This window comes from Gavialis gangeticus, unplaced genomic scaffold, assembly GCF_001723915.1.
Source record: "Gavialis gangeticus isolate Ggan-Ray unplaced genomic scaffold, GavGan_comp1, whole genome shotgun sequence".
In the NCBI taxonomy this organism is placed as follows: domain Eukaryota; kingdom Metazoa; phylum Chordata; order Crocodylia; family Gavialidae; genus Gavialis; species Gavialis gangeticus.
Genome location: NW_017729008.1, coordinates 29102585 through 29111686, shown reverse-complemented (window position 1 = coordinate 29111686; position 9102 = coordinate 29102585).

Here is a 9102-nt window from a genome sequence, read left to right as displayed (position 1 = left end):
AGCCCCCTCCCCTGCCCTGCCCTGCCCTGCCCTGCCCTGCCCTGCCAGCCCCTCGGGCCCGGGGCCCGGCTCAGCCGCGGGGCGGGCAGGGGGCTGCGATCACCAGCCCGCCCCCCGCTTCTCCCCTCCGGGCTGCCCGTGCAGCCCAGCCCCTCTGGCCCGGTGGCATCGTGGCGTGGCCGCCTTGCCCGGCTTCTTTTATTCTGGGGGGGCTGAATGAGCGGAGCCCCGGGGACCAACTTTGCAGCTGGCTATTGCTGGCGGCGGGGGCCCGGGCCGGGGCAGCGCTGCCTCCACCCGCTGTCCGGGCGGCAAATGCCCCCTGGTCCCCCGAGGAGGGAGACGCTGCGGTCTCCTAGCAACCCCTCATCCATCATCTGGGGATGCTGCCCCCTCCCTTCTCCGGAGTGCTGATTGGACGGGGTGGGGAGCCCCCCCCCCTTCGCCAAGGATGCTCGGGATGCTGTTTTTGGAGAGGGCAGGAGCTTCCAGGAGCAGACCTGAATGCAGAGCCAGAGCAGCCTGTTTCATCTTTCTCCCGGCTGTCTGCTTCTTTCTCTCGCTTTCAAGCCTTTTGAAAGCACCGCTGGGGCTGGCTCGTTCTTAGGAAAGAAAAGGAGGAAAAAAAAAGGGAAAGAAAACCATTCCTAACTCTCCCATCTGGTGGCCCAGAGGGGAAAAAAAAAAAAAAAAACCGGGGAACCAAGGGGGGGGGAACAAAAGGGAAACCCAAAAAAAAAAAGGAAAAAAAAACCATCCCAACCCCCCCCTTTGGGGGCCCCAGGGGGAAAAAAAAAAAAAAAAAAAAAGATACTGGGAACCAAGGCGGAGAGCAGCAAAGGCAGACCCAGAAAGAGAAAGGAAAGAAGCTGAAATGTATCAAGGGAGAGTGGAACACAATGAGGTTGAAAACCACTGTCAAGTTTGGGGTTTTTTTTATGGGAAGTGTCCCTGCTCCAGAAGTAGTGGCGTGACACTAGCAGGTGCTGAATTCAGAGACAATTAACCAGCATAGGATGGAGGCACCAGGTAGGGCTGTAAGTGGGTGCACGTTCATTCATTTGCAACAATGCTGCCTGGGGGACTGCAGAGAAAGCTGGCTGCTTTACTGCTCATGCTCCTCTCTGCCAAGAGGTGTTGAGGAAAAGCTGCTGTTCTGCTGGCTGCGAGCGTGCAGGGAGCAGCCCAACAGGGAGAATCAGAAGAGCTTCCCTCTCCCCCAGCACTGCCCTATTTGGGACACTTTGCAAATCCCCTACATCCTTCTGCTTAATAGGAAAGACACCTCATTCAGCTTGTCCCTCACCTGTTTCCACAGCCACAGCGCGCGTATTATGCTTCAAGTCAGTGCTTACACACTTTGCTTGGTGGGCTGAAGAACAAAGGAAGAGCACTGGCATTGTAGGCAGAAAACACAATAGACTGGCTTGCAGGGGCCTGGCTATTCATTTCCAAACAGCTAGGAGTTTAATAGCAAATTAAGCCAATTAAAAAAAATCTATACCTGGCTCCTTAATATTTAATGCAAAGTTGTTTAACACCTGCTTACTTTGGCATTCTGACCTTTGCTTTTGAGCTACTTGGATAGTTTTACGTGAGTTTTGCTTTTGTGAGTCAAGGGCATTCTCTGAGATGATCATGCTCCTCAGTTTCATTAAGGACTTCACCAAATCAGGGAGGAAAATGCAAAGGGCCCAACCCTTGTCTGGCTCAGGCTGGTGGAAACCAGGTGTACATCTGTTAGAGTGAATGCAGTTATGTCAGGGGGAAACTGGTGAGAGAGGAAAATCTGTCCCAAACTTCTAAGCTGCAATATTATATAACAGAGGATCATAGAAAGGGGAAGCAAGCCCTGCTTCAGGCTGCTGAAGTCATGCCTTGCTAGGAATAGTGAAGACCTGATCCTGCTTTGCTTTATGTACACTAGCCACTGCTCAGCATGAGTGGGAAACACTGCCCTTTATATTATATGGCCTTTTAAACCCTTTGTATATGGGATTGGCGAGTACAGGGACCAGTTTAGGACGTAATATGGATTTGAAGCAAGGAGAACAGATAGAACCACTGGCTACATCTCATATTGCTCTCAGGGAGCTCCTGGGGACAGCCCTGATGTATCTGATGGGGGCTTCTGCAGTGGAAAAGTCTTGACCATGGCTGGTACAGGTTTACACCCAATTTACAGTGAATGGCTCAAACTCTTTATACACACCTCATCCAATACAGGGGCGTCTCTCCCAGAGCCCCTTTTTTCACCCGCTCTGTTATTCTAAATTGCGAAGAGACCTGGCTCTGAAACTTGTGGCCTCCTGCCTGCCTGTATCCACCTCTTGTTTCCTGCCTTCTGCTTACTATAGCAGGGTGTCTGTTCCTTTAAGGAGGAACAGCTAGCCCTGTGAAGAAAGCCCAGCTGTGGGGCATTTGGGTAAGGTGGGAGTGGCCCACTGGGAGATTTAAAAAGTTCCTAGAAGCAAGAGGAGGAAGCAAGCTATGAAGGGAATGACTTGCCGCACAGAGCTATCAGGCTGCTGTGCTGGGACGGGACAGAGGGATTTTATTTGTTTAAAGACTGAACTTTGCTTTGGAGAGCTAGCTGAGGAGCTCAGGGAGCAAATTCTTCTCTTAAGAGCCAGCAGGCTAAGTGGCCAACTTACTTTTAGCTTGTAAACTATTTGAGTCAAGGGCTGTCTTTTCATTCAGTGTTTGTTCAGCGTGCAGCAGAGCGGGGCCTCCAGCTGCTATGAGAGTAATGAAGACCCTTGGATAAAAAAAGCATTGTATACTGTGGGCTCTGATATGTACACATCCAGCTCCTAGTGGCCTCCAGGGGGGAATGTAACTGGATTCATGCTCCAGGGGTGGCTGTGATGCTCCTTGGTAGTCACTCTGCTCCAGTTCTGCTCTGGCTCCATGTACCCCGCCCCCCCACTTTATTCTCCCCAACACACGTTGGTGGTCTTAATACAGTTTGGAAAGCGAGGTTGTCCCAGGGCTCTAGAACAAATTATACACTGGTCTTCTGCCAGTAGATCCCCTTTAGATCTTGTTGGGCTTACTCCAGTCCTCACACTTAGTTGGCCCTCCTGGCCCATACATGTCCCCCAAGATACCTATTGGGTTATGGGCTAAGCATGGCCTCTGAACCTCCTTTACAGCAGTGCTGCCTTGCAGGTGTTTCCAATCATCACCTAGTCGGGCACTTTCCCACAAGCAACCAGGCCACCTTAGACCCCCACTCCCTTGTTAGGACCTCAGTTTTCCAGGCTTCTGCCCCTTGCTCTACCTAGATCTACTGCACTGGCTTCTTGGGCTCTAGCCCTTGTCTTACCTCCTTGGGCTCTTATCTCTGGTTCCCTGCTCCCACTTGCATCTTGCTGTCTCTTAATCTCTGCCCTTCTCAGGCTGTGGGGCCCTGGACCCCACTGCTGCCCATCTCTGGACTGTGAGCTGTGCTGAAGTTTGCATCCTGCTTCAGCAAGCTGCAGCCTCATATGCCTCCCTGGCACTCCAAGATCTTCTCTCACTCCTTTCTAGTCCCATCCAAATCACCAGTTTAGGCTACAAACAAAATCATAAGCCTTCTGGCTATAACACAAGCTGCCCCATTCTGGACATGCTCCTTTGCTACCCATCCAAGCATTACTTGCAGGACCCCTGTCAGCTCAGGAGACAGCCAAGCAGTCTTCTGCAGTCTCTCAGCTTCAGAGCTCCTTAACCTCCAGCCTGCAGGACCAGACTGACTGTGTTGGCTCAGCCCTAGGCCTATATCTCCTAGGCCCTGCCCTTTTGCAGTCAGGTGACCTCCCCAGCTACTCACAGGCACTTTCTGGCTTCACCCCATGGTATCTCACTGTTGCTGCCTAGCTGCTGCAGGAGTATCTTGTCTTTCCTGTTGGACTTGACCCTGCTGGACTATTGCAAGGCAACCTTCTCTGCAGTATGCCCTCCTAGCCTATGTTTTCCCTCCTGGCTGACTGTTTTCTCTGTAATTAGCTTTTCCTGCTGCTCTTTCCTCCTCCAATAACAGAAGCCTTCTGGCTCTGTTACAGGGAGCTTCAAATGTTCAAAGGATGGCTTATCGGAGCAGGGTCCAATCTTTTTGGCAGGTGAACTACAAATAAGCCCCATACCCTCTCTGAGTGCCACTCCAATCACCTTTCCCTGATCTGTTTTTCAGCTTTCTGCTCCCTGTCCTGCACTACCTCCCAATTTCCTGCTCTCATTTCTGTTGTGCTGCCTATCCCCTCCCCAATCTGCTGCATGCCATACACCAAGGCTGCTCATGACATTTGTGGCATGTATGCTGTGGGTTGGCCACCCTTGGTCTAGAAGGTAGGGCACAGAACTAGGGTTGACAAGACTTTAATTTTTGGCTCTAGCAGAGACTTTTTTATCAGAGAACAAATCACTTAGTCTCACTGTGCCTCAGTTCCCTTTCTGTAAAGTCAGGGTAACAGTATACTGCACGGTAGCATGTTGTAAGAATAAGATCCATTTGTGAGCATGCAAAAGTCAGGTCTGCTGCTGATGATAGCCATGTGTAACCTGGGTGGTACTCAGTTATGTACCACTTCTCCAAATTAAGGGAATGTTAGCAGGGCAGGAGCACTGGGGAGGCATGGCGGCCCAGCCGGGTGCAGCTTTCCTCCTTCCTGATAGAGCAAAAGCAGGACACGTATCGGATGTAACTATATACTATTTAATAAGAGATAAGAAAGTTAAAATAGGACATATACACAGAGGGTATAGGAACTATAGGCAGTATATGTACAAACTGATGCAAATTCCCTATATACAGGTGAGGGAGCAGGTAATCAGAAAAGGGAGTCTCAGCAAACATGCATTCTTATACTCTAATAGGGTGCAAGGTTTACAAAGCATGAGGTGCAGAGCCCAAAGGAAGAGAAAAGGGCAGCAAGCTGCACTAGGGTAACTTTGGTGACCTGGGGCAGAGGGCCCCCCAGAAGGGGAAATGGGAACACCCCAATGTCCCTGTAGCACCCTACAACCTTACTTAACCCAGTGGGTGGGGGGCCTTAATCCCTAACCTCTCTCCCTTTTCCCCTTCAGGGATTTCCTGGTGGCTTGCCCCAACGAAAGGCCCCCACCCCCAATGGCAATTCCCTTCTCAGGCAACTCACACCCTCAGGACCCGTGGAGGCTCTCCTTGTCATCCCAGTGGAGCGTTTCCTCCCTCTTCAGGGCCTCAGCTGCTTTGTGGAGCTCTTCCAGCAGACCTGCTCATGGCCTTGTGTACTGTCATGTGGACTAGTGGCCCTGCCTCATGCAAGGTGTGGGAGACCTGAGCCACTTTGTGTGGCGCCGGGGTCTTGGTCTGCTCCCAGACCCTCCATGCATGGCTTGCCTGGCCCCATGCTGGGGTTGGGGACCTGAGCCACTGTGTGTTGCCCCAGGGTCCAGATCTGCTCCCGGGCCCTCCGTGCATCCATCTGTGCACCAGGTTCTCTGCTGTCTGCAGGGGATTGAAGACCCGAACTGCTGCTTGTAACACCGGGGCCTCGGTCTGCTCCCAGACCCTCCGTGCACCAACTGTGCACTGATGCCGTGCTCCCTCATGGCGTGGCTGGGGGATGCAGCCGCTTGCCACTCCCCATCTAACGAGTCTCTTCAGGTTCTTCTGGGGCAGCAACTCTGCCCTGCTGGCCCTCTTTTCTGTCCCTTGTCACAGCTGCCCATGTGCTGGGCACGCTGCCTTTTTATTCCCTTTGGACTAATCAGAGAGAGAGGGGGTTAGTCCCCACTCTGGTCTGGCTCTTCGCCTCATGCCTGAGTAGGGGTGGGGCAGGCCTCTCCCTTTGAATTTCCTGATTGGTGGGGAGTGCCCCACCAATTACTTTAAGCCTCTCTGAAGCCAGTGCACTGCGCTGCCACAGCAAGCCTGCCACACATGTAAGAGCACAGTGGGTGCGTCTACATGAGATGTTTACTATGGTGTTGGCTAATTAGCTCCACAGTCAAATGTCACTGTCTACATTGCAGTGCTATTAAGATGGAGTAAACTTATTAACTCCGCCATAGGATAGTACTGCCAGACCCAAGTACTGTCCTACGGTGGAGTTATTTACTCCACTGCAACACATGTATAGGTGCTGATGGGGCTGGCTGGGGCCTATGGGTGTTTCAGTGCCCCTGGGGCCCCTGCCAGCCAGGGCTTCTCCACCCCAACTCAATGTGCTGTGGTCCCAGGCACACATGCAAACATGGGACCCAGGAGTAATAAACTCTGGTGCAAACTGCGCTGGAATTGATTCAGCTGCATTAATTTCATGTGCTGATGAGTGCAGGGTGTATCAAAAGCACATACTGCAATAGTATGTAGAGACAGACATCCTAGCTCTCACATACCTCCTTAAATTGCTCCATGCTACTTAGGCTTTCAGTACTTGAAGTAGCTTGTTTAGAGCTATCTTGGATATCTGTTTAGACCTGAGACCAGAGACAGAGATAGCAATAATGCAGACTCGAGCCCTCTGAGTGCATCTTTTTTATAAGGAAACCCTCAGTGTCTGAGAGCTGGTTCCAGAAGGGGGACTTGCAATATGAAATTTATTTTCCTGTCTCAGCCAGGAAGGTATAAGTCGGGAAAATTAAAAGTGTTTTTGATGGGAGAGATTTACCTTCATGAGCTATCCACTAGTGAAATAATGGATTTTATTACTGTTGATTAAAAGCCAGATTACTTTCAAATTGTCAGTTGAGCTCCCACGTAGCACTTTTATAGTAACCTCTAATGAACAGAAGAAATTGTTTTATCAAATTCATAAATGTGATTTACAACCTCATGCCAGCTCGCAACCAAAAAGAAATTGATGAGGTTTCTTATTTTAAATGGCTTGTAGGCTTTAATGCCATACAGTGGGCAAGCCTAGAAACTTTCTAATTTTACCTTTTATAATTAGACATGGCTGCCTCAACCTTTGCAGTGCTCCCTCTACTTGCCATATGCAGCTGCTTGGATACAAGCTTAAGTGCTTTATATAACTAGGGCCTAAGGCACTGCCTGAGAAAAATGGCAAGTGTGTATGTGTGGTCAGTATATGCAACATGGACTTCTGCATCAGTGATATTAGGGGCAGTGTTTCTCCCACCCCCTTCAGCTCCATCCTGAGTAACTTTGTGGAGACATTTGGGGGCAATTCTCCTGCAGGCTGTGGTAGAGTAGGGATACAAGGTAAAATGGTCCTGGTTAGTTTAGGGCCAAGTTATAGTCCATTTTATAGCTGGTTCAGGAGATAAAGCTTCCCCTTTGTACTCTGAATTGGCCAATGTCTTACCTGCAGAGCAAGTATTCCACCTTACATAGAAAAGACATGAGAGTAGGTGGAGACCCTTCTACCTAGGGAGATCCTTATACCTAGGGAGAGTGTCCCGTACATATGCAAGGTATCCATAATCTTTGAAGATTATGGGTGTGCCTATGCCACTTCTGAGGAATAAGACCTGTCTGGTTGCGCATGCTCTGCACACACCAAAGTCTACAAATTTGATGCCGTAGATAGCTTAGAGCTGCCATTAATGCAGGCCCCAATAACAGGCTCAGAGTTTCCTGCAAGAGGAATAGGTTATAGTGCATAGGCAGGGCTCCTCTATGCTGTGTACACTGCTGAATTGGTGGGCTTGGGTGCTCGGACAGGCATGAGTAGGCACAGCTTATTTCTCACTGGGGACAGTATAGGTTTTCTTTTCTGATTCTCCTCCTGTAAGAACACAACACTACGGGGCCTAAGGCAAAAACACTATTTAGCCCTCTGGCAGCATCTATCCCCATGGGACAAGCCACAGTCACTCAAATTCGTTTTCAACTCTTCTCCTCCCACACTCTAGCACATAGAAAAATAGTGGCGTTTTCTAGTCAGAGTCTTAACACTGTTCTGTTCTTTCTATCATGTGGATAACTGGATTCTGGTTACCAGCATCATCCAGTCTATTTTGCTTTTAATTTAAGTCAGCTTTAAGCCTCTGTGCATTTTATTATATTTATTAGTATTCAAGCTTTTACCAGTATTTTTTCTTTTTAAATATTTCCAGTCTGTTAGTGGTGTTTCCCTCTCTATAGGAAGTACTATATTTACACGTCATGTTTAAAGGTGCTTGCAACTTACTGACAAGTCCCCTTTGCTCATTGAGGGTGAATGTAACACTGTCAAGCTGTGAGCCACTTAAAGGCTTTGACTGGTTGATATAAAGGATTGTTTGTGACTCTAAAGTAGCATGCATGCCAAGGAGTTCAGTGCAGTGCTGTCAGAGATGGTGACACATGGATCCATTCCCTTTATAATCCTATCATATCTATGACCTACCACATACAGAGCAAGGCAAAAGATCTACATTTTCCCATTAACTCAAGATATGGGCTTCCTGTGAAATAAATACACTCACAGACAATAGGCAACAGCTTTGCAAGCCTGAAAACTCCACTTCAGCCTATTTTGATTATGTCAATGAGTGTATTTCAGATTCTCTTCACACTGAAAGCCCATCTGGATATACTATTGTCTAAATATCCTGCTGAGACTTTGCTTTGCCCCTTGTTAAAAATGAAAGGCTAAATTTATAAACAGGAAGTTTGTTCTTTTGTTCTACAGACAGTCAAAAACCTGAGGTTGAATCAATTCAGTCTTTGCAGGTTAGTCTAAGCTGCAAAGATTAAACTGAGAAACAACTGGACAGACATTTACCTTTGATACAGGAAATGCAGCCACATGCCTTCAGTGGCTTGGCCCAGAAGCCAGGGGGTGCTAGAGTATGGCTTTCTGGCACTTCCTCTTACTGCTGCCCCAGAGGTCTCTGGGATTTGCAGTCCAGAATCACAGAAGTAAGACTCATAGTTTCATAGTTTCTAGGGTCAGAAGGGACCTGAGCAGATCATCAGGTCCAACCCCCTGCCATGGAAAGAGTACTGGGGACCCCGGCAAGGTGTTCATCTAGCCTTCTTTTAAAGACCCCCAGGGTAGGAGCCAGCACCACTTCTCTTGGAAGTTGGTTCCAGATCCTAGCCGCCTTGACAGTAAAGTAGCGCCTCCTGATATCTAGCCTGAATCTACCCTCTGCTAGCTTGTGACTGTTATTTCTAGTCACTCC